At 42.6% G+C, this 23,917-nt stretch overlaps 1 protein-coding gene across 1 annotated transcript in view; it reads right to left on the bottom strand.

Annotated features, from left to right (window-relative positions):
• The window catches only part of NFIA (nuclear factor I/A), a 243,208-nt gene that overhangs the window by 86,564 nt on the left and 132,727 nt on the right, over positions 1-23,917 (bottom strand). The gene's annotated exons all lie outside the window — the stretch shown is intronic.

The raw sequence follows: 23,917 nt of genomic DNA, 5'->3' as shown, positions 1-23,917 counted from the left end.
TCAGCAATAATGATGAATTTTCAAACTGTGTATATGTATATCTTTGGGCATCCTTGTGTATGTGTGTATACATATGTATTATGTACACAAACATATAAATATACACAAATCTGTCATGCTCCAGCTGTAGATAAATGTACTATAAAATATTGAAATGGATGCTGAAATTCAACACAAACAAATTCCTCAATCTGCAAACAAGGTTTTTATTTATATCAAGAGAATAAATTTTATCTACTTCAAATGAAAAAAATGTTCTTACAAGCTTTTATTTTTCCTTATTTTCAATTTGGAAATGGCTCTAAGATAATTGTAAATGCTTTTGCCTGATGTCCTTTGTATTTTACCATAACAAAGGTGATGACTACATGATTTTGCTCTTTAGAGATGGTTACTCGCCATACACAATGTTTGTTCGTTGACAATTTCCCAAGTATTTTTAATATGAAGATCTACTTTTCATATGCTGCAGCAGACCTGCCTATTGAATTAAATGATCTGTGAATTAAAAATAATTCTCCTAGGTCTTCACTGAAACCACTCATGTGCCTAAAATTAAGCATATGCTTAAGTGCCTTGCTGGATCGCGGCCAGGATGCTTACTACTCCGCAGAGCCCTTTGCAGGGAAGCCAGTCCATGCTATGTAACTTCTCATACTGTGCTCATCATGGCACTATCTGACCAACTTCCAGAAGTGCATTCAGCAATGCTACAAACATCTGTCACATGTGGTTTTTTTCACACTGCACCATACTGGCCCTGCTCTGGTGTCCACCTCCACCTGCATTTCTCAGGCAGGTTCCTATGGCACTAAGAGTGAAGGTGAAATTTAAATACAGAAGTAAAAACCAAATCACAGCTATGGTAGGATATTTGGCTGATTTTTTAAGGGAAAGTCTAGAGCCCTTTGCAATCATGCAATAAAATCACAGTTATAGCATATCTAACATTACCTTAACCTAACAAACATAGGCAAAACGAGAAATTAAAATGCCATCAAGTGGTTTTAAATATATTCTAGTTCTCAGGGTCCCACAGGGCACATGAAAAGTTGTTAACTAATCTTGGGCCTGCTAACTTCATTATTGCTATAATCTTATTTTGCTGGGTGTACCCGAAATGTCCACTTACTCCTGTAGGAGCATTTCTTATGTGTCTGCAAGTAATAGTAATGATTAAACAACAGGACGCAATGAGAGTGATTAGATTTTCATCCTTCAATACTGAAAATAAACATTTCACAAATGAAAGGTGAATTTCACAATTCTCCAATTTGTTATTTACTTATAAACATTAGGAAATCAAGGGGCTCGTCTCGGCAATCATTAATAATACCTTGATGCCCATAAAAGCAGTGCCCTTGGCTTTGAGTTGTATCTTGAACTTGTTTCGATGCACAGTTGCTCTGTGGATTCACAGTTCAACAGAACCCCATGAAAGTTTAAAGTTTTGCCTGGACAGTTCAGGTTGCAAAAGCCAAGCCTAAGACTGTAGCTTTTGCTGAGCTGCGAGAGCAGTGCAACAAGAAAATGAGAAAAAAAGGACAAATCAGCTCGATGTGTGAAAGAAAAATTACTGTGAAATAGCAGCATTGACCCAATCTGTGAAGTAAATATTTTGTACCTCCAAACAGGGGTCAAAATGCAAAAATTTATCAATATATCAATTTGGCTGCTGCATTTAGCTATGAATAAATTTTTTTTTAAAAAGAGGTAAATTCAAGCAATTACCTTTGCAGATGTTAGCATTAATAAGCTCTTCCACTGAAAAGATGCTTAAACATCTCAAAAGCTTTCAAGATTTACTCTTCATACGGCACTTCAGTGGAAAAGGCTACACTGAGAGACCTTTGCTAAATATCCCAAAGATAAGACCTGGAAATGGCTGTATAAGATCAGGTTGTCTCTGCAGCTTTGTGTGATTGTCACGTTTTGGTAGTAAAGCAGGTGTTCAAAATAAGTATGACGGAATTTTTACTCACTTTTAAAAAACCTAACTGAGCTCATTCACTCTGGGTATAAATTAAGACACCTGCATAGCCAAGGCAGGCCCTGACTCAGCATAGCAGTTAGAGCACGTGCTTAATTCTAATCACATGCTTGACTAAAGCACATGCTTATTTGCTCTGCCAAATAAAGATGGGCTGACAAAGTTAAGCAGGTATTTAAATATATTGTTGAATCTTTGCCTTCAACCCAAGTGTAGGTCTAGCTAGGAGTTAGCTCGTCACACAAGACTTCACTTTGGCTTACGAGGATGATCAATTTTCCCCCAAGGGGGAAACCCCAGGCTAATAAGGCCAAATTGAATAAAGCAGATCAGGATGCTAACTAATAAATACTATGCCATTACCCAATCACAAGTTTGGGGCTGGGATGCAGCACCATCATAACAAGTACTGCATGAAAAACATCTTTTCACATCTTGAGGACTGCTTTAACTGGGGAGAAAATTCATAATGCAATTTACATATTCTTCTTTTAGATCTCAGTGAAGAAGCCAGAAGAAAAGGCTTAAATTGCTGGAGCCTAATTCTGATCTCAAAGAAGTTTCAAGCAAGTCTTTCTATACTGATCAAATAGAGTTTCACCTAATTTTCTCCTAATTTACACTGGCAGAGGAGAAATCAGGATTAGGACTTGTTGTCTAATGCTGTTTGTTTTGAATTATTAAGCAAACATTCCTATTTCAATGAGTAAACGTGTACAAAGGCAACTAACCTTCGTCCTAAAATCTAGTTTACAGGGACAGTATTGTCTGGTTTCCCAATTAATGCTGTAAAAAGGAGTCTCAGACGTTGAGCTACCAATCAAAAGCTTGTGTTGTAGCTTGAGAAAATCATGACTGATGCAATTACTTTTATGTAGAAAGTCTGAATATAGTCTATAGGTTAAAGTTCATTGGGTTATTGTTCCTTAATTGAATATCAGAAGATGTTTTCAAGGTGCTCAAGGTATTATTGTTATCTAATTAGCAGGCTTCCTTGTGTAATCCAACAGTATTATTCTTAGTATAAAATAGTTAGATTGCACCATAAATATAGAAGGTATTTTCTAAACACAGCTACAGCTGGTATCCTGAAATCCAAGCTCAAATAAAAATGTGAAAAAGTTACTCCTCTGAAGATGAAAAAATCTAAGTCCAGTGATTTCTCCTCCACTACGGCCTGACTGACATTGTATTAAGCTTTAGTGAACAGCTTTTTTAGGGACTTTGACTCCTTTTCAGTGTTTTGAAATTGCACAAGTCCCCCAGACTAGCACTGAAACAGTTTCTAAAGCTTTCTTTTTTTTTTTTTTCCCTTTCATGTTCAGCATCTCACTATACATAGCCATCTTAAAACCTTAAAGTAGTAATAATCAATTAGGGTCTCAAGCCTATTACCTTAACCAAATGCCTGATTAAAAGAAAAGCCCTCTCTGCTCAAAGTGCAACTAAATTCCTTTTGGTTTTATCCTCTATCTAGATAATCTCATGTTTCACAAACAATATGGAGCAATAATATTGATTAGAAAATTAATGTCTGTATCACACAGCACATGCAGGCCTTGAGAGAGGAGGTGTTATCAGAGGGAACCCAGATCACCCCGAGGACTCCCAAAAGGTTAGCTCTTCCAGGGCTGCACTGGCTGAGGAGGCTGGGAGGGATGGAGTTACACTTAACCTGTGCTCTCCAGGAGAAAGGAAAGGACAGAATATGTCTGCTTCAGTCAAGACCTTAATAATATTTACACCCTGCCTAACTGAGTTTATTAAGCCTGGTCTGACCCAGCCATGGCAGCCCCGTGACATCCCCTCCAGAAGCCCCTGTGCCCAAGCTCCTGCAGGCAGTCCAGCAGGGTGGTCGTGTGCCATGTCCTTGCACACGGAGGACGTGCACATCAGGGCAAGCATGGGTGAGACCAGCACCTGCCTGAGCACTTCCACCTGCTCACCCTGCCCAGGGCAATAGCAGTGAAGTTCACCAAGAGATATTTGGTCACTACCCCATGCTGGAAATGGAAAGCTAGATCCATGGGGCCAAACTGCATCCACTAACTTTGTATCTAAAAAAAAATGTGGAGATGGAAGAGACCATCTATCCCTGCTGTAATGCTCTGTCCAAGTGAATGTCGTTCCTGTTCAGATGGAAGAGAGCACAAGAGAGCTGAACACACGCCTGAATATTGCACAGAACTGTTACAAAATCTGCATTTACCAACAGATCCCAAATACCCATCTCCAGAGCCGCACAACAGCCTCATTTTAATGGCTTTGTACAAAATGCATTCCTCAAGTTTTTAAGTCATAAACCTTTAATGGTAAATTATACAGCACTTTTAACTCATGGGCTTTTTATAGATGAGTTAAGCAAGAAATTACACAATAAAGGTGATACAGAAACCTCTCTTGTTCCCTGACAAATGCTCCCATTTCTATTCTGAGTTGTTATTTCCAATTTAATTTTAATGCCGCAGCAATAGCTCATATTGGACAAACTACACATTTTCTTATGAAATAACTGCTGGACCACATGTCACAGACACCATTATTCTCCCTGGCTTGTCTACCTGCCTTTGGCTGAGGTTTTCAGAAGCACCAGAACTTTCTTTGTGGCCCATAGCAGGATGGATTAGACCATCCATGGCATGTCGTGTTAGTACAATAGAGGAACATTTTTAAGACTTTAAAGTCATGTAATACAATTCTAGGCTGGATCTTTCTTGTTAAAAAAAGTAGAATGGGAGTGATTGAAAGAGAAAAGGGCCAATATTTGACAACAGAAATCAGCATAACCTCCTAACAGCGGCAGTCATGGATGACTGCCCTTTGACCCGGGGAGATTATGTGGGATTTCAATGACAACAGCTGGAAGTGAGCATGTGAGAATAGAGAACACAGATCTGAGGCCTCCTACAAAAGACTGCACAATCCCTGCCCAGATCTGAGTGTTGATTAGAAATTGTTTCCTGGTCCTGGCTTAATAGAGTGTGATAATGGAAGTTTTGTTAACCCTTCACAATATGCAAAAACCATTGGTAAATGATTTGCCTTTTTGGGTTTTAGCTGAAAAGTCTGTAGCCAGCACAGTACAACCATGAAGCATTGCTAGTTTTCCTGGGGGCACTTCTGAAACCAGCGCTCACGTTTAGCTCCGTGCCCACACAGTTTGTATACTCTTGGTGGCCATGGACTCTCACACCTTCACCAGGGAATCCACCCAACCCATCAGGATGGGCATTCTCCAGAGGTGAATCAGAACAGAAATGCACATCTAACATCTCAGGGCACATCGCCTTTCATACTCACAGCATTTTAGAATCTCTAATACTAACAATGCCTAATTATTGTTTCAATATTGGGCTCCAGAGCCTGGGTTGCAAATTAATAAATGTCGACCAGAGCAAATGTGGCATCAGGCTGGCTGTGTCACCAACAGCCTGATCCTGCCACTGATCCACAGCAGCTTCATCTCTTAGAAAATTCAGCTCATTTTGTATTTAAGTGCAGAGATAGTGGAATTAATGGCAACTTATTACCGTTAATGAACCAATAATAGATCGGAATCAATCATGTCAGGTTTTGTCCAAGTGTAAGGCACAAGGATAGTTCCTTTCTCTTGAAGACAAAAGTCTTCTTGAAACACTGAAGGCCCTTCAAAGTTCACATTAAGGACCTTGTGCAATGGAAACCTTTCCAAGATCTAAGATATCTGGTGTGGTTTTTCATTTCTGATCACTCCTAACGTTGTAGGGTACTTTTTGCTACTCAGACAGGTGAGAAATCAGTTAAACACAGTTTTCTGATATAATGATAAAAAGTAAGAATCTCCCTCTCTACCCTATACCAAATTAGATAAATAAACTAACTGCATTAATACCAATAGTGGCCTATAGCTTGAAAAACAACAGATGCCTTAGATTAGCATATTTCTGTTTCAGGTCCCCCATCCAAAAAGCAAATATTAAAAAAAAAAAAAAAGGAAGAAAAATCATTCTAAATGGTCATACTAATTTGGCAACTTATAAAATAATGAACTCCTTAAAAGCCTTTCAAAGTAAACGAGATGAAATCTACCCTGGGCTAATAATTTTGGAATATTTATGGCATTCAACAATAAAAAAGAGTAATAAAAAGAAAAGCCTGCCTCCCTGAAAATAATAATCTGAAGGAGTGACTTATCTTCATATTTTCCTATCAACCCTGGTTACAAGAGCAACGACAGCTGTGATCTCCAAGGTCTGCATCGCCGTTCGAAGCATGACTCAATGTCCAAATGAGCCCAGAGAAACCACCCAGCTTCCCTGAGCTCCCCAGGGATGCTGCTGGCATGTGCTGCTGCAGGGTGCTCCCTGGGCTGACAGACGGGCACCCACTCAACCACCCACCCCTGCAGAAGAATGATGAATATGGGCACTGGAGGGGGACATATGAGAAGGTAGTGCTGTTCCTGTTCCTTCCCCCTGCAAGGCCCTTGTAAAATGAAAGATCCAAAGTCATCAGCCAGGCACTGCATGAACCTCAGGACCCCTCAAGAGCTGAAAAGCCTCCTAAGGAGCACAGTGTAAGGATAATTTCTTCTCAGCTGGTCATTTTTTGATGTCAGCATCGTATTTCTGGTACAGCTACAAGACACTGGTTTCCAGAACTGGTTTGTCTGGGGTGGACAGCACACGCTCCATCAGCTGTCCTAGCTCCTCTTACTCCTCATCAAGCATGATCTAAAATGTTGCCTCCTGAATTTTGCCCACTGACTTGTAAGAAGCTGCTGGCAGAGGTAAGGGCTTGTAGGGGCCGACACTGGGGCTGCATGCTGCAAGCACCACATGGAGCCACATTCTGGCCTTCACACCGACAGAGCGTGCCTCGGTCCCCGCAGAGTTTACTTGCGTTTACACTACTTCAAATTAGAATTTAGCTACAGTATTAATGCCATAAATATTATTGTTGATGCTGTGCGAAGAACATCAGTGTGAAAATAAATGCAAGGTTTTCTAAAAACCAGTGTGGAATACTTGGGTATTCAGACTAATCACCGACTGAAATAAGCACATTTGTTTCAAATCCTGGTTATAGCACTGCAGCCCCTCCCTCCTTTAAATCTTCCTCTTAACCATAGTGATGTTTATTGAATACCTGTCATCTCTCCAGCAGCATGTGCCAACAGCAGCTCACCAGTGCCAGGCTGCATGAAAACCCTTCTGTCTCCTATTCTCCAAGGGGCTCTCTTAGATCAACTACTCACCATACCCAATACACTGAAACCCATAAATTTGCAGATACTGCAGTCAAAATTCTTAACAGGAAAGTGCACCCATTTTGCCCAGTGTAGCATACTGAAATATCACATGGTGAGAAGCATTTCTCACCATGTGTAAACTGTCAATTTGATTTGAAATTAAAATTTTTGATTAACATGAGCATTTCTGAGCCTCCCGCTGGCAGCAGCCCTATTGCTGAAAAGTGACATGATTTGTGACACACATGCTGTACAGGAGCCCCATGCCAGCAATTGTTAAACCCATTTTCATTCTGCTTTAATACGGTATGACACTCAGGAAAATAATTTTAATATTTGGGAGAAAGAGGGCAAGGGCTTAAGGACTGAAGTCCTTGATGGGTGTAAAGCAGGATTAGAGCAGCACGGAAAAACGGCGCGGAGGTCTCCCCGTCTCACAAGTCATGTTTCTTTTCAGCAATAGGGACCATCTGCAGGAGGCTAAGAAAGGTCCGTGGTGAAGCACAAAGCCTTCTTTTAAATCCAGTTGATATTTCAAGCACAGCATGAGGTACTTTCCACCTATGAATGCTGAGATGCTTGTGCACAGGGAAATGCCTGCAACTTCAGTAATTAAACCCTCTCATACGGGAGGGAGGATTTTCTGGTTGCCACAGTGGTTGGTTATTTTTCCACATTTATTGTTTCCCCAGAGGTATCAGTGGTGACTGGAGATACTAACATTTATACGGGGAATTACTTACGAAAGAGGAAAGTTTTGTGACTATTTAGACTTCTAAGCCCAGGAATCCACCTCTTCCTCAGGCTGGTGGGAAGATTTTTGTTAGTCTAAACAGCTACCAAGTGAACACAAGAAGCGGGACGCTTCTGTGGCGACAGACTTTAAGGCTATGATACACGCACACCCAAGACAAAAGTTCAGTGGGGATTTTCATAAACGTAAGCCCGTGTCACTGTTGCAAGCTGCTGACTCAATTGTGTCACCTGCATATTTCTCAGAGCGGATCTTTTTTTTTCCAGTAACATCATGTTCTGAGGAAGTTTATCATGAAACGAGTATCACGAACAGTCATTCTGAGCAGCAGAACAGCTTTGATAAGTGTCGACATGCATCTGACTTTTTCTTTGAGCTCCTAAAACCATTCGTCACATTAAACACTCAGCTCTTCTGGACTCTCTGTTCCTAGTAAACACAGAATGATTTCTAATTGCCACAATATAGCAAGTTAAAAAAAACAACAAAACAGTATTTAAAAAATAATTTTAAATGGTGAAATGAAATACCAGGATGATTCAGATGCTCTGGAAGTATTCAGTCCTGAACATAAAGCTGTGTGCTCATTTATGTTAGTAACAGCACTCAAGAATTCAATCTGCACGAAAAACATGGTCCTCAATAAAGCCATGATATACAGTTATTATAAGTGTGCAGGTTCTTTTAAAGAAGTCTTTAAGTTTAAGTAAGTGTTGTGTGTAAATATCTAGTTTTAATTAGAATATTGCCAAGAAATTATACAACTAGACTCAGCGATGCTGTAGTTATTTTAGGATCTGCAAAGGCCTCCCTTGGCTGGCAGCAGCTGAGTGCACCCTCCAAGGTTACTCTGCAGACACGCTTGGAGCTGAACCCAGGGAGTCTGAAGCCCTGTGGACCCAGAACTAGGGGGCTATAAAAAGAGAGAGGGGTTTTTTTCTTAATTTACACATTAGTTTATACTCCTAGAACAATCCAGGTATTCAGAGCATATGGCAGAATTCTCTAGAAAAGCCCAGCATCCAGAGAAGCTGGTGGGGCCAGGGTCAGGCGAGGCTGGGCAGCTTTCCTGCCCCACTTTGCTGGGTGATAATGGACACAAAACCCAGCAGCTTCATCAGCTGTTTCCTCTCATCCTCCCTTCCTGGCACCCCCTCTCTCTTCACACCAAAGCACTTTAAAAAGTCTGTGGCCAGACGCAGTGATAGTGGAAGCTGTAGAAATACATACTCAGGATTAGATAGTATAAAATGTGATGTGAAAATAAGGATGCTGGGCATGGAAGCGAAGTCACAAGGATCAGCCAGCTCCACCCTTCCCCATGGCCTTTCCTCTCTGTCGCTTCTTACACCTCTTCCACTGATACCACCAGTGAGCAAACTTTAATTTATAATAAATCCTGTGCAAGTCATGTTACTCTATTTACCTATTGTCCTTTCCATTGTATCAGTTGGAGTTTTCTCTCCAGAAGCTTGTTACTCCTCTAGTCTCCATACAGAACAATAACTTCAAAACTTCAATAACTTCCAGATCCAAGTCCTTGCACTAGGTTTCCATGTTAGCTATCCTTGTGGCTGGGGAGGAAAGAGACTTGCCACTAGTCATGGCATGACAACACACATACAGTCTGTCCTTGACTGCCCACATTACTGGGCTCTGGAAGGTCAGTTGGGGCCATCCTGAGAGATCCCTGCATGGAAGATCGGGGGAACCTCACAAGGTTTTCTCCAGCAGCACCTGGGCTGCCTCACCTTAGAGAGCAGGGTACCAAGGTAAGTCTCTGGAATAAAGCTCTGATATACTGGTGGCAAAGACAGAAAGGAATGGGTCTGGAAGCACACAAGCTTGCACAAAACCGAAAGCACAAAACCTAGTGCTTATGGCTGCAGATTAGGGCACTGCAGACAAACATGCCTAACATGCATGGGCTTGCAACTCCTGTCCAGAGGGGAGAGTGACACCCAGTGCAGTGTCACCCTCTCTGTAGAGGCCCTGTGGACTGAGGGCTGGGAACTTAGAGGAGCCGTCTTCATTGCCAGCTTGTGGACTGCAAAGTGCCTCCACCAAGCATGGAGTCACTGGGTGGCCACCAGGATCTGCACCAACTTCATCTGAGTTACACATGACATCTCCAGAGAAGAACAAAAACATGGAATGACTAGCAAAGGCACCAATCAATGAGTCTCCACAAGGAACATGTCACCCCTCATAATGCCCCTTAGAAACAACACAACCCCTCTTCTGGATGATCCATGCTCTGCTCAGGCTCTGCTGGGTCTCTGCCTCCTCCAAGTATTGATGAGGAAGCTCCACAGACTTATTGAGTGACCTTCCAAGGACCGTTGCATTTGGGGTTAGGCCGGCAACTATGTTTACAGATGGTGGTGGAAAACCCACAGTGTATTCGTGGACAATTCCCCCAGCCAAGTCCCAAACCAGCAGCTAAGTCCAAGGGGAAGAGACTGCTGGATATGGAGACCAGCAGCAGAGCTCTACATGGTGACTAAGACTCTGTTTTATTCTAAGTTTGTGTTTTGTAGGGCAGGATGCCCTGTCTACATTCCTTTACAGACAGAGAATGGACATTTATTAACAAGTACTTGGGCGGACAGCCCAAAACTCTAGACTCCTGGCCTGGGTCTGTACAACAGAGAGGGCCAGTGACCCCCGTTTGTGTTTATTGTACTTCTACAGACACATGTTGGTGTGACAGGGGCATTCACTTTCTCAGGTTCAGGCCAAGGTCAGACCAGAACACAGACTGGATTTATTTTCTCTGTGTAATCTGCTCAGACTGTAGCCCAAAGAGAGCCTCCAAGTTCACTAATTGGGAGGGATTCAAGATTAACAAAGTAAACGGAAGGGGCAGAAAGGGACCTTCTTAGTGCTTATCTAAATTCATGTGCTCATCCCATGTGTGGCAGATATGGTGGTTGCAGGGGAGTTGTCTCAAGGAATTGAGATGACAGGGGTAGGATGTCTCGCCCCAGAAGGCTGCCTCCAGCAACTTAAGACATACTCCTAGTATAGAGGTTAGAACCTGGGATGAATTTGTTGTACAGGGTTGGCTGGTCAGCTGAGCCTGTGCTGCCCTCTTCCCACAGCAGCAGGCTTGCTTCTCTAGACCCTCCTACTCTCCTCCCCATCACCCAGTCTTACATAGCATGGTGGGATACACCAGGATGCAGGAATGTGGCAGCAGGGTGGAGTTCCTATGTCAGATGCTGTATTCGTATGTATTTGGGACAATCTGAAGATAACACAGGGACCAGGACTTCAAATTTGGACCATGCACAGCAGCCTGGCTCACCTGCCCTGTGTCAGCCACCAAGCTTGTTCTAACACTAGTCTGTATGTAAACTTTGCACTGTCACTGACATGACATGAAAAGCAGACATCTTGGTGATGAGCAGCAGTGGAGCAGGCAGAAAGAATGAAAATGGAAAAGGAATTCCACTCACAGAGAACTTTACATTAAACTAAAGCAACTCAGGTAAAACGGAAACCCATCCATTATGGTTTATAATGCATAAACATCTATTTCTTCTCCGTTCCTTCTTTGCCTGCATTACTGAAATACAGAAACTAAGGAAAAAAAAAAGATGGATGGATTTTGGAAGACTCAGAGTTCAACTCAGGATGGATGTGATTCCAACATTTCAGATTCTTATCTCATCATAATTGGAATAGCTGAACCTCTCTTGTCTGCAAAATTAGGCAAGACATCCTGTGAGAATGGGCTCTTTTTCATAGCAGTTTAGTCCCCAGATGCATAAAAGAATGAAAACAAGAAACAGAACACAACATTTTAACTTTTGAATAATGGCTTCATTTGGGCAGCTCAGAACAGAACTTCACTGGAAGAGCTGAGGAGGAAGTTCTTGCTGCCAGTATGCCCATCCCTAGATACATTCATCCACAGAGCACATAAACACCTCTCTAAAATGATAATTTATCTAAGAAACTCCCATTCTGCAGAATTCAAGTCAAAAACAGAAAGGGAAGAATGTACACGTGGGCAGCTGATACAGCTTCCACTCTTCTACCCCAAAGAAACAATTCAATTAAGTCAATGTGTCCTGCTAGATCTACCTTTGCAGCAAACTCTCTCTTTGTCTACTCTGGCTTTTGAGGATGAGCAGGAGAGGGGCGGGTGACTTCCTTGAGCAGCACAATCTCAGGTCTAGAGCAATTAAGCATTAAGCTGAAACATCTCAGTTTTAAACCTCCCTGGGGTTCAACAGAGAGAGAGATGAACTCCCAGAAGGCCCAGTATCTCCACTGATTATAGAGGAGAGTGAGGATTTTAGGTTCATAGCTTGTGCCTCATTTTAATGCCTAATGTTGGGTGGGATGAAATCCAAGCCTTAGAAGTCCATATACCATGTCAGCAGAGACCTGACAGAAAATTTGCTTTCTTCCCTGTCTCTTGCTACAGGCAATATCACTGACATGCTCCTCTAACCTTACATTTATATCTGGCTACTTGTTGTTTTGCTTGTTATTGGTTTGTTTGAGTTGTTTGTTTGTTTTTAAATTCAGAAGACTGTAAAATACAAGTATTGCTGAGTTATCCTTGTGTTCTTGTCCTTCATCTGGTTCATTTGCAGGAGGGAATAATGATCTGTCACCAAGGTAAATTCATTACCCGGCAGATAATGCCACAGTGTTTCTGCTGCCCATTTCACAGTAAGACATTCTTCTTCAATGATGTTGCATCTCTGTTCTCGTGGGAACAGTTTACGGCTGACATAGCAATAGTAGTAATAACAACTTACATTTATATTGTGCACGGGGTGATCTTTACTTCTCCCTCTTTCTAACAGTGGACACCTCCCTGTCCTACTGCAAATACATCCTTCATGGCTGTGACAGACAGAAATCTGGATTCACTAGTTCTGGGCTGCCTCATTCCTCAGCTGTTTGCACAAGTTGTCATATTCTTTCCAGCTCCTTTCATTATTGCTTTAAATTGAGCTGTTGCCCACTACTGTACCACTGCCCTAAGCCTTCCCTCACAAAAATCTGTGGGGTTCCCCTCCTGCCTCAAAACCCACAGCTACCTCAGTCCACCAAGCTGCTGTCCATCCTCTCCTGCTTCTCACCTCTTCCCTTCCTCCTGCAGCTCAGGCTGTGGCATGCTCTGCTGTACAATAAAATTGGCTCCCCTCTGTACCGCAGGGGGGACATGGCCAGCTCTGCATTCTGCTCTTGGAAATTTCCTGAAAGCGAATTCCCTGATTTTTAAGGACTTTCAGGTATAACATGTGGGAAAATCACAGGTGGTCTGCACTGCAAAGCTGGTCAGGTGGGGACACCCCCCAAACACCAGCAGGTTTTCAGATGGGGATGCAGCTGTCAAAGAGCCTTCTGTTACAGATATGATTTTAAGAGCAAAGAACAGAAGGAGAAAAATAACAGGGACAGAGGTCTAAATTCTCTGTGAATGAGTGCTATCAGCTATATAAGAAGTATTCCTTTCTTATGATCCTGGGAGAAGAAATGCCAGCAAAGGCTTTGGCCCACTGTGGTCTGACAGATGAAAGACACCCTTGTCCCTGGCTAAGAGCTGGCAGGAACCTGCCGGACCATACCCTGGCTCATGTCCTGAGACACTGCACCACCAAAGCTCCCTCTGATACCCAGCCACGGCAGGCTGGGCAGGGGGGGACATGGCACTGAGCCCACGGGCTGGCACACCCAGAGGCTGGGGACCTGGCCATGCCTTCTTCAAAGGCCAGAGAGAGAGGGAAGATAACTTGGATCCCCTGTAGCAGCCCTGTCTTTTCCCTGTGCCTCTTTTTGCCAGGGAGAGGAGACTGGTGCTGGCTCCTCATCCCAGTGTGGCTTGCAGCAGATCCCCTTGCTTCAAGTACCAGTGAGCAAGGGTGGGAGGTAATGATTAGAGACACTCTAAATGATTGCATTAATTGAATCTTACGAAAATAGAAAACAATGGCAGTGGGTAATAATAAAACCCCCCTATAACCACGTACATCTCTTGTTTACTAGAAAGTCCTTCACTGACTACAGATTTACTCTGGGGCACAGCAGGAAACTTTTCTCCTTTAATTTTAATCAGCCTTTTTTTTTTTTTTTTTTCCCCTTTCAGAGAAAAATACCAGCTATCAGATCTGTGTTTCCCATCCACTCCTAAGACTCCTCAGTGCACAGCAGGAGGGGGAGAAAGGGAGAAGGCAGAGGGATGATATAGTTTACAGCACATACTCGGCACTAACTCCCAACTGTCAAATTTCAGCATTTTCTTCAGCCGCAGCAGTGGTTAACAAAAAATTGTTAAGACAGCAGACATGAAATGCACATTTAATCAACTGGCACCTTTCTACCACCCCAGCACCAGAAACTACCCGGACACTATTACAACCCAGAAAAAAAAAAAAAAGGCAAAAAAAAAAGTTGTATTAACTGAAGATAGGGCACTGACGGGAGAAAAAGGAGCAGAAATGAACAACATGAACTGCTGTAAACAACTTGCGGCGCCCTTTGTGTGCAAGATAACAATAGCAGAGTTAAAGGAGTATGTTTACAAGGGTGCCTTGCTCGCCTCACCTGCCTCCTGCCCCCCTTTTGCCACACTCGCTACGTCGCTCCTGGGAAAATATTTGTGAACTATTGCAAATAAAAGTCTCCTTCTCACTTTCCAAGAAACGGATCTGGTACTTTTCCATTTCATTCACACTACGGCCAGACTTTGGAGGGGATTTTATTCTCTCAGCTCTGTGAGAGTCCCACTAAACTTTCTTTCCATTTCCTATTTTGCAACTTTTGCAATTACACAGTAGTATCTGCAATTAAAAAATAGTATCTGATTAGCTGTAGAAGTGATGAGGCTTTTTCTGGAAGCCTGGTCTCACCAAAGTGCCCTCCCTTGACAACAGCAGCAGCCCAGCATACAGCTTTCAGGAACTGTGCATTGCTCTTCGTGTGCAGCTCTTTGTTCATCTACACAGCTTCAGATTTACAAAATTAAGGCTACTTGGAAAGCACCTGATTAACCCACGAATCTGCAGCAATCGCAGATATTTAGATTTTTTTCTGAGTGTACAAACCCAAAATACGTATGAAGGTTGGAATCCAGTGAAAATCACCTTGTACCTGTAAAACCAGGTATGATTCATCAGGCATTGCACCACAAACTGAAACCAGAGGAAGGTGTGAAATACCAACATACATTTTCATAGCATGTATGTGTATTTGGAAAGGCCTAGAGTCAACAGAATACCTCCTGTGTTGGCCAGTAAGTCGGAACAAAAGAACAGAGGAACACGAGCAAGAAAGCACGATCCCTTATCACAGCTCTTGGTGGTGGCCCCGTGCTGTGCTCTGACATTCATGGCCAAATGGACCAAGCTCTGGTTGAGGCAGCAGAGGTTTGGGTGCTGATGGTCCCAAATAGGGTGAAGGACAAGTGCGTAAGTAGGAGGAAAAATATGGTTTGTCATAAAGTGCCAGGTTGGCTGGGACTTGAATCGTGGGGGAGCTCTGATACTCTGGGTGGACTTGCTGCGCAGCAGAAAGATGGTTTGCCAGAGATGGGCAGTCTGCCACCCACCACCTCAGAATCCCAGAAATGTCTTTGGCTGGAAGAGACCTCCAAGATCATCCAGCCCAGCCTTAGACCTAACACTGCAAGCTCACCACTAAGCCACGTCCCTAAACACCAGGTCCACATGCCTAAGCACCACCTCCACCTCGAGCAGGAGAGGATTCTGCTGCCAGCCAGCAAATGCTGCCTTCACCCCTCCTCACTGCAGCTCACCCAGTGAGAACCAGCACTCCTCCAGCTCATCCGCAGAGCTCAGCTCCCAGCACACATTTTGGACGTCCAGTGGTTTGACCACAGAGGGCAAAACTTTGGCAGGGGAGCGCTCCTGATCCCTGCAGAGAGTCAAGCTGGATTTTGGTGCAGGGACCTTGGAGTGCAGGGCTCCCACCCACTTCAGCAGCCGACTGGCACTGCTGCAAGGAGACACTACCTAGATAGATGTGAAGTAATGAATGCTTCGGATAAGAGACTGATTTCAGAGTGTGCTTTTATCCACAGTCCCTGTATTTATAGTTCAAGCCTTTTCAATTAATACGCACACCCTAAAAGAATTAAACTACTAATTATCACATTTTACTGTGGTTCACAGAACTTTCATCAGATCTAGTAAATGAAATCACGAGTTCAGCAGAAGAAGCTTTACTGCGCCCAATTATGTCAAGGGTATATCATGTTGATAATAAAAGATCACTTGGTTGGAAGCCTAACCTAGAAGGTTGGGGAGGCGTAAAAAGTTCACATTTTGGATCATGCTGCTCTGGTGTGGGTGTTTTGTGTTTTTTTTCTTGGTTATTGTGGAAGGCAATTTTCCTGCAAGTAAAATTTTCCCTTTGTCTTACATTACAGGCATTAGGAAATTCTTACACTGAAAGGCAAATAAATAGGTTTGGGGGTTTGGTTTGCAAGTTAGGCTTTGGCATCACATTATCTTTCCACTAACAAAACTCTCTGCTGGACAGAAAATTAAAACGATACCCATACCACAAATAAATTTCTTTCCCAAAGTGCCCAGCTTCTTGGTGGGCAAGTGTGGTATTCAAAAGCTTCCTTTAGCCTGTGGTCCACTCAGGCAGTAGCAATTACTCTGATGCAACCCAACTCTCAGCTGTTAATTAAAAAGCAAGTCTCTCCAGAAAACATATGAAAAAAACCCCACGGTTGTAGAGAAAAGTGGAGATTGCTCAGAGCTCCAGCTGCCTGTCCCAGGACCCCAGAAGGACTGGAGGGAAACTTTCCTGGTCGGGGCACGGGAGCTTCCTAGGAGGGGGCTCCTGGCCAGCCCGTTTCCAAGCTGCCCTCTAGATGGCCCTTGCTGTTATCTTGTGGATAAATATACACAGAAAGGAATGGAATGGAGGAACAGAATAGAAACATATTTTGAAATGACTTAGAATAACCGCAGCTGTATTTATGCACCTTATCCATTGGAAAGGTTCATTGCCTTTTTCCTGTACACCCACATGGAGAAATAAAAATATATACTCTAGCCACACTTATATTTCTCCTTTCCTTTGCAGCATTCAGCCACTCCAAGTGTAATGAACGTTTCATGTCTTTCAAGCATTGCTTTGTCATGCTATAAACATTCATTTCATGCTTTGAATATTTCCTGTCATACTCGCCTTGGATGAATTTTTTGTGGGAATGCTTTGCTTGTGAAGGTTAATGGTTAGCAGCAGTGAAAACTGAAGTCCTCTGTCAATCCTCAAGTCTCAAGCCCCACAGGTCACTGATGAGAAGGGCTCTCCACTCAGCCCTGGCAGAGGCTGCAGAACTGACCCTGACTGACGAGCACATATCTCACCCGATTGACAGTCAACACCCTTCACTGTTGCCATCGCAGGGTCCCCTCAAGAGAGTGCCAGCTACTGCTAAGCAGGTGAAACCCTAAGCCTAGCAGAGGACCCACTAAATCCTGGAAATGGTGTAACTGTGCCTCATAATCTGGACCACAAAATCATTTTACTTAAAGAGTGCTAATCTCAATGAAAATATAGGGGGAAATGGTGTTTTCTTTCCTAATTATTCAGACACTTCTTCATGACAATCATGAAACTGGCAGGGGAATACAGATGGATGCTGAAAAGTTTCAGTTCTGGACTGTTATGATCAAAACACTGTCTTTCTAGTTCTTGTTGGAATCTATCCGTAACAAAACAAGATTAAAAAAAGAGCAAGACTAAATCACATATAAGTTAAACCTATAACCGGACATTTCTGCTTTTGTTTCCTTGGGAAATGCTGGCTCTCAGAACTGCCTACATGCACTCCCTCTCAGAGGTTGATGAAACATAGGTTGGACCTCATCAGACCTTCGTCAGGGTTAGAGTCAATAGCAGATTCTGTCCAACCCAGAGGAAGGCAGAAGAGACCAGCCCCACCAGGGCTCCCCTGCTCAGCCTGGACAAAGTTCCCCGTTGCTGTTCCCGGCTGACAACGTGATCCATACGGGTGCAAATCCGTTCAGAATTTGGTCCTGGCAAGTTCCAAAGGTGCAAACAAGCTGACATCGCCAGGAGCTTTGACTTCAGTGCCAGCTATGAGATTCCTTATTGAAAATGCTAAGGGCTCTTTTTTTTTAAAAAAAAAAAAAAAAGAAGCTTTTTTTTCTGAAGCAAAGTTAATTTGAGATTAGTCCCTCAGGCTGTGATAACTCCTCAGTCTTGCTCTGTAAACAAGAGAGGAGCGTTTTCTTGCATTTATACGATTCTGATGCAAATGATCCCATGAACAAGAGCACTAATAAAAGCTGCCATTACTCTGTTACCCTGTTTGCAGCTGTAGCTGATAGAAAACTTTCTCTGCAAGGCTCGGTTATCTGCTGCAAATGAGGTGTTTCAGGAATGTTAGTCATCTGCGAGGACAGACTTTCTAACAGCACCAGTTTCTGCATTGTGTGTTCAGAGAACTGCTTGTGGCCGTGCACTCCTGGGGTGGGAATTAAGGGGCCCATCCGAGGACCGCGTGGACCCTCCAGACACCACCAAGTCCTGCTGCACTTGCAGCACCTTGTTGGTGAGTAAGTGTAAAGCTGGTTGGCATTAAACTCAGTCACCACCAAAAGAGCTTGGGAGGGAGCAGAACATACCTGAAGTAGTGGAGATGGGAGGTTGGGCTGGCCTGAGAAGAAGGGATGGCCTTGGAAGACAGTGTTGTTATACTAGTTAAAAAGTTGGCTGTCAAAGGAACTGGAGGTCTCTCAGCTACCACTTAACTTTCAGTGTAGTTGAGTGGTGGGGACAACCACAAAGAACAGTTATATTTTCTGCCTGTATCAGCCTGAGTGGAGGGTTTGAACAACAAACTCTGCATCCAAGAGCAGTATCTAACCCTCAGGCCAGGCAGACACCACTTCCATGGCTGAAGCTACCCCACTGCACAAAACAAGACTTGCCAGGCTTTGGAACCAGAAAGAAAGCATACAGAAAGGAACTGGGCTCTGCAGCCTGTTAGTTAAGGCAGAGAGGTTGTTCCACAAGCTGCTTTTGCATTTTACCAGGTTGCACATAATCTCTTCCTTCCCTGCAGCCAAAGCTGTGCTATGCCTGCCACAACCAGCCTTGCCTAGAGAAGAAGAAAAGGAAACTTCTCGCATGTGTTCCCACTATGACCTTCTCTTTCTCCAGCCTGAGGACCAGAATTTCTTCTTTATTCTTTTTAGGCATGGAAAAGTAAGCATATACTTCAGCATATTTTTAAGGTTTAATACTCAAGTCCAGCCCTACTTAAGCAAAGAATTCACAGATGATATTTACAAGTCCAGTGTAATTACTGCAGGGCTGAAAAACGAGTTCTGTGAGTTACGGTACATCATTGTTTTTCTTTTTTTCTTTTTAATGTTACAAAGAACAATGTGCCTTTCATTTCCTGCAGTGCTGTTAAGGTACTTGTAGCTCAAAGCAGCAAGAACACATTAAAACTAAAAAAGCATTTGGCTTAAACATTTTTATTTTTGAGATAAATGCCTCTCCCCCTGCAGAAATTGCCTGAACAATGAATTTGGCACACGTTTGTGATCAGCTGTAATAATGAGTGCCTTCTTGCTCACTTGAAACGGGAGAATTTACCAACTTCTTTAAAAAAAGAATTTGCTAATCTACGAGTAAAGTGGTGTGCTACCGACCTAGAGTTATCAAATCACACCACCACACACTCCAGAGACACCAGTTGTCTGTAGAAAATGACACAGCATTCCTCTGCTTTACACAGCACACTGTGTGTGTACCTTTACGCTGCAGTTACTAATTCACTAGTGCTACCACATCAAACACAAACACTGCCTGGTGGATGTCTGACATCCATTTACTGACAGCAGCAACACAGAGCTGCACCACAATTATTAACCAGTTTCTGCTGCACCCTCCTTGCCTCCCTCCAGAGCTCAACTCCTGCTGGAGCAGAGCAGGATTTGACTTTTAATATGCCGTGAGTCTCTGAAAGTTCAAATCACAAATATCCCCCACTTTGTAGACAAAAAGACTGAAAAGTTCTTCTACAAAAGTTTAAAATAATCCTGCTTGCAAAAAGAAAACCTATCCGATAGCTTTTTCAGTGACTGAGAGAATAAAAGCCCTAGAGAGAGTCCACGGCAGTGCTGAGCTGGGAATTCAGTTGTTGCTGATCCCCAGGCATGCAGTCACTTCACTACATCAGACTAGCCTTTTTGTCATCCTCAGTTCACTGAAAAGTAGTTTGTTTATAAAATACAGCCCCAAAGTAGTGCATTTACAGAGGTTTTAAAATCAGAAACTTTTTTTTTTTTTTTTGATTGGGTGAATTGCAAAATCCCTTTGTGGTGCCAACTGAAATGAAGCTTTTACATACCATTAGGCAACTACAAAAGTGGGGAATTTTCCACACGGGTGTTCCACCCAACTGGTCAGAAAAAAACCCCTTATTTGAACAAAATATCAGGACATCAGAACACGTTCCTGCCTTTCAAATGAAGTTGCTGGTCCTTTTCATGATCCTGCCTGCAAATGTCCTCACCCACATGTCAAAGAGACAAATTCTGGGGGTTCTTCCTCTCCTCAAGCAGCTCTTTACCATGCTAAAGGACCTGAGAGACAGCAGCACTGTGCACAAAATTCAGATACGTGGTGGTTTTAGCCCTGGTTCCAGGACAAGACATTTGGACTATACATGCACAAATGAGGCCTGTCTCTCCTGCGTGTTTGCTTTTCATGACCATCATGCTGGATCTCTCTCTCTCTAGAAAAAATAAAATTCATAATATATCCATAGAAATTGACTGCCTGAAAACTGTTTTGGTTTAATGGAGACTGAGCCAGTGTTAAAGCCACCACTGAGAGCAGAAGATGTCACCATCTTCTCTGTTTGTGCTGAATCTGCTCCAGAAAATAGAACTGTAAAGCCCACTAGAAAAAAAGCAGTGGCTGTAAAAAAGGAAAGATTTTCTTCCCATGAACTTCACTTTAATGAAGGTTAGACATACAGGTTTTTCAAAATAACACATACAATTTAAAATGATGAATTAAAATCTGTAGTAGGAGGCCTTCTTTTTCAGGGCTGTATAGTTGACCCTTTTGAACCTACATTACTCAAGGTATGCAAAATATATGTGTATAATAAATAGCTCTAGAATTTATGGAGTGGAACAGAAAGGATATTAACAGGCAAGCAGAGAGGCTGTATAACCCTCACAAGGCCTTTAAAGATTTATTTTTTTAAAATGAAGGAATGCATGCATGTAAAAGGTAGTACTTAATCGATACACTTCTTTGTGCCTTCCAGAAACACATGCAAAATGATTCCAAAGCCACCCTCAATCTGGTCATACTGCTGTTAATGTCGGAGGGAATAAGATTATTCACAATACTATTTTCCTTAGATTTAAAAAAAAAATATTTCTCTCTGTGTGGGCTCATTCCCACTCTCAGTAAAATCAATTACAAGACTCCCATTGACTCCAGAGGGATTTGGATCAGGCCCTGTGGAAGTGGGTCTACAGCAAGTGTGGAACAACGCAGTTAATATGATTTATTGTGTCCATTTCTGTGTGTGCAGTTTTTCATTTTCTAAAGGCTGCAGTTTTGCTTTCATCCTCACGTTCAGCAGATAAGAGCTGCAGATCTGTGTTGATCTACAGACTGGGTGCACCCCAAGCTGGGGGCTGTGTGTGCTGAGAACAAGCCCAGCGTCTGCCCAGGGGGAAGAAAACCCCTCCAGGGCCCACGGGCTGCCTTGGACTCCTTTGTAAAGAAAATCTCCCACACAGGCACTGCAAAAGGTGCAGAATCAGTTAGGAGGCTTCTGCTGTGGTGGGGAAAAATACCCTTTAGTAAAACTGAGAAAAAGCAAAATCCTTTTCCTGTTTATATATATATATAAAAAGTACCTTTAGCAGGTCACCAGTAAAGTTCCAAGAATTCACTAAAAGGTTGTTTTACAAGGAAGACTCAGGCTCCAAATCAGAGATATTTCATTTCACTAGGCTCCTGCACATTGTACATTATTTAACACTGATATTGCTGCTTTTCGGGGCGGTTTTGAGTAACAGGCTTTCTCAGGACTGCAGGGTAAGAAGAACTGGGGGGGTTTAACAGCTGCAGAAGAATATTATCTAAACATGAAATAATAACAAGCTTGGTGCCTAATACATTCTAAATTAAAATATGTTTTAATAAACATAGGCAACATATTCCACACAGAAAGAAAAAAACAAAACAAAACCACAAAAAACTAAACCAAACCAGAATTGGCAGAACAAAAATCACAGTTTAGTCAGTTCTTCTCTTAACCTTGCAGTCCTTTGGCTACAAATTAGAATTTCTGTGAACGGGATTGATAAGGGAAATTAGGCACCGTCTTCCAAAAACAACAGAAATGTTTTAAGATGGTATGTTTACAGATGAGCAGCACAAAATCTATCAAAATATGAAACCTTTTATATTTTAATGGGAGGAGAATACAGGAGCTCTGAAAGCCAAAATGTTACCAGCCCAATGAGCTCTATGTTCTACGTCCTATGATATATGCTGGTATTTTAAAGTTTTGTATGTACCTAAACCTCTTCCTCTTCCCTTAATTCTATCTGCCTTTCAAACTCTGATCCAAATGGAGTCTGCATGTGGATGCAGCTCTTCAACCTCGCTCCCACTTGCAGCTTGTTTGGTTGCTAATAAAGTTTCCCAAACCACACACTGAGCATAACACAGAGTTGTAAGGATGCACTGTAAAGACTTGAGGCAAAACCAGCTAGTTTCTCTGTGAAAGGGCAATCAGAGTTGTATTATTACAAACACAGTATTTCAACATGAGGTGGAGTAAATCTACCAACAATGGTGACAGGCTGTAGAGGCGCAGACCCTTCACACAACTTCTATTCCCTGTATGCACAGTAGACCCCAGTACAGAGGATCCCCCAGCTACATTTAGATCTTTTTTTAGAAGTCCAGTTATGGATAAAAAAAGTCAATAAAAACTATCAATAATAATCACTTTCACTTTGGGAGATACTAAGTCTTAAATTTAAGTAGTAAAACAAAACTCAGTTGCCGACGGGCCAACGAAAATTGCTGAGGTCTACCTTACTTAAACCTAAAAAGGAAGAGAAACTGTTTCCTTACACACATACTTATCCTTTCACATTCAGTCCCTACAGAAATTCCCTATTATTGAATGATTTTTTTTTCAGGCTGCTTTACAATTCAAGCCATTGATTCAGTAGAAGCCATTGCTTCTACTTTAAAACTGTCCCAGTTCAATACGTATTAGTGTTCCCAAAAGTCACAGTCCGGCTGCTACTTCCAAATAAGCCCAAGCCACTGCCACCTGAAACGATGGTATTCCAAACATATGGAAAAGAAGGAGCAACTACCTCCAGTTGAGCCTTCCTGCCCTGCTTACCCATTTATCCACAACCCTTAAAGCACACCAGTAAAGGAATATAGATAACACTGGTAGCACCTGGATCAGCCCCAACGTGGGCACCTGCCTGAGGGGTATTTATAGGAATTTATAGCTGGAATGTTTAGGTGTGCAGTCCTGCCCTGAACCTGCAATATTTTAGGAGCATTGATGCTTAGTTTTGTTTAGATGTTTGCAGTAGGGAACGGGTCTGCAGGAGGGCATTTCAAAGAAACCACTTTGTTCCACAGGCCTAGCTGAGATCCTAGAGGATGGCTGCCTACCTCCCAAAAATCAGGTACTTCAGGGTGTTGTGTGAGAGCATCCATAAACAAAATGTGTTACAAGCACACTGGTATAAATGGAAGGGATGAAGCACACACCCCTAGGGGGTCATGACTCATGGTCCAGGGAATGAAAGCCTTTGCTATGAGGAATAAGGATGATGGTTGCATACAGCAGGCTCTTTAATAGCATCTTCCTAATTAAATTTATTTTTAAAGGAAA

The sequence above is a fragment of the Chaetura pelagica genome, unplaced genomic scaffold (assembly GCF_000747805.2).
Source record: "Chaetura pelagica isolate M959 unplaced genomic scaffold, ChaPel_1.0 scaffold212, whole genome shotgun sequence".
NCBI classification, from domain to species: Eukaryota; Metazoa; Chordata; class Aves; order Apodiformes; family Apodidae; genus Chaetura; species Chaetura pelagica.
This window is presented reverse-complemented; position numbering and strand designations above follow the sequence as displayed.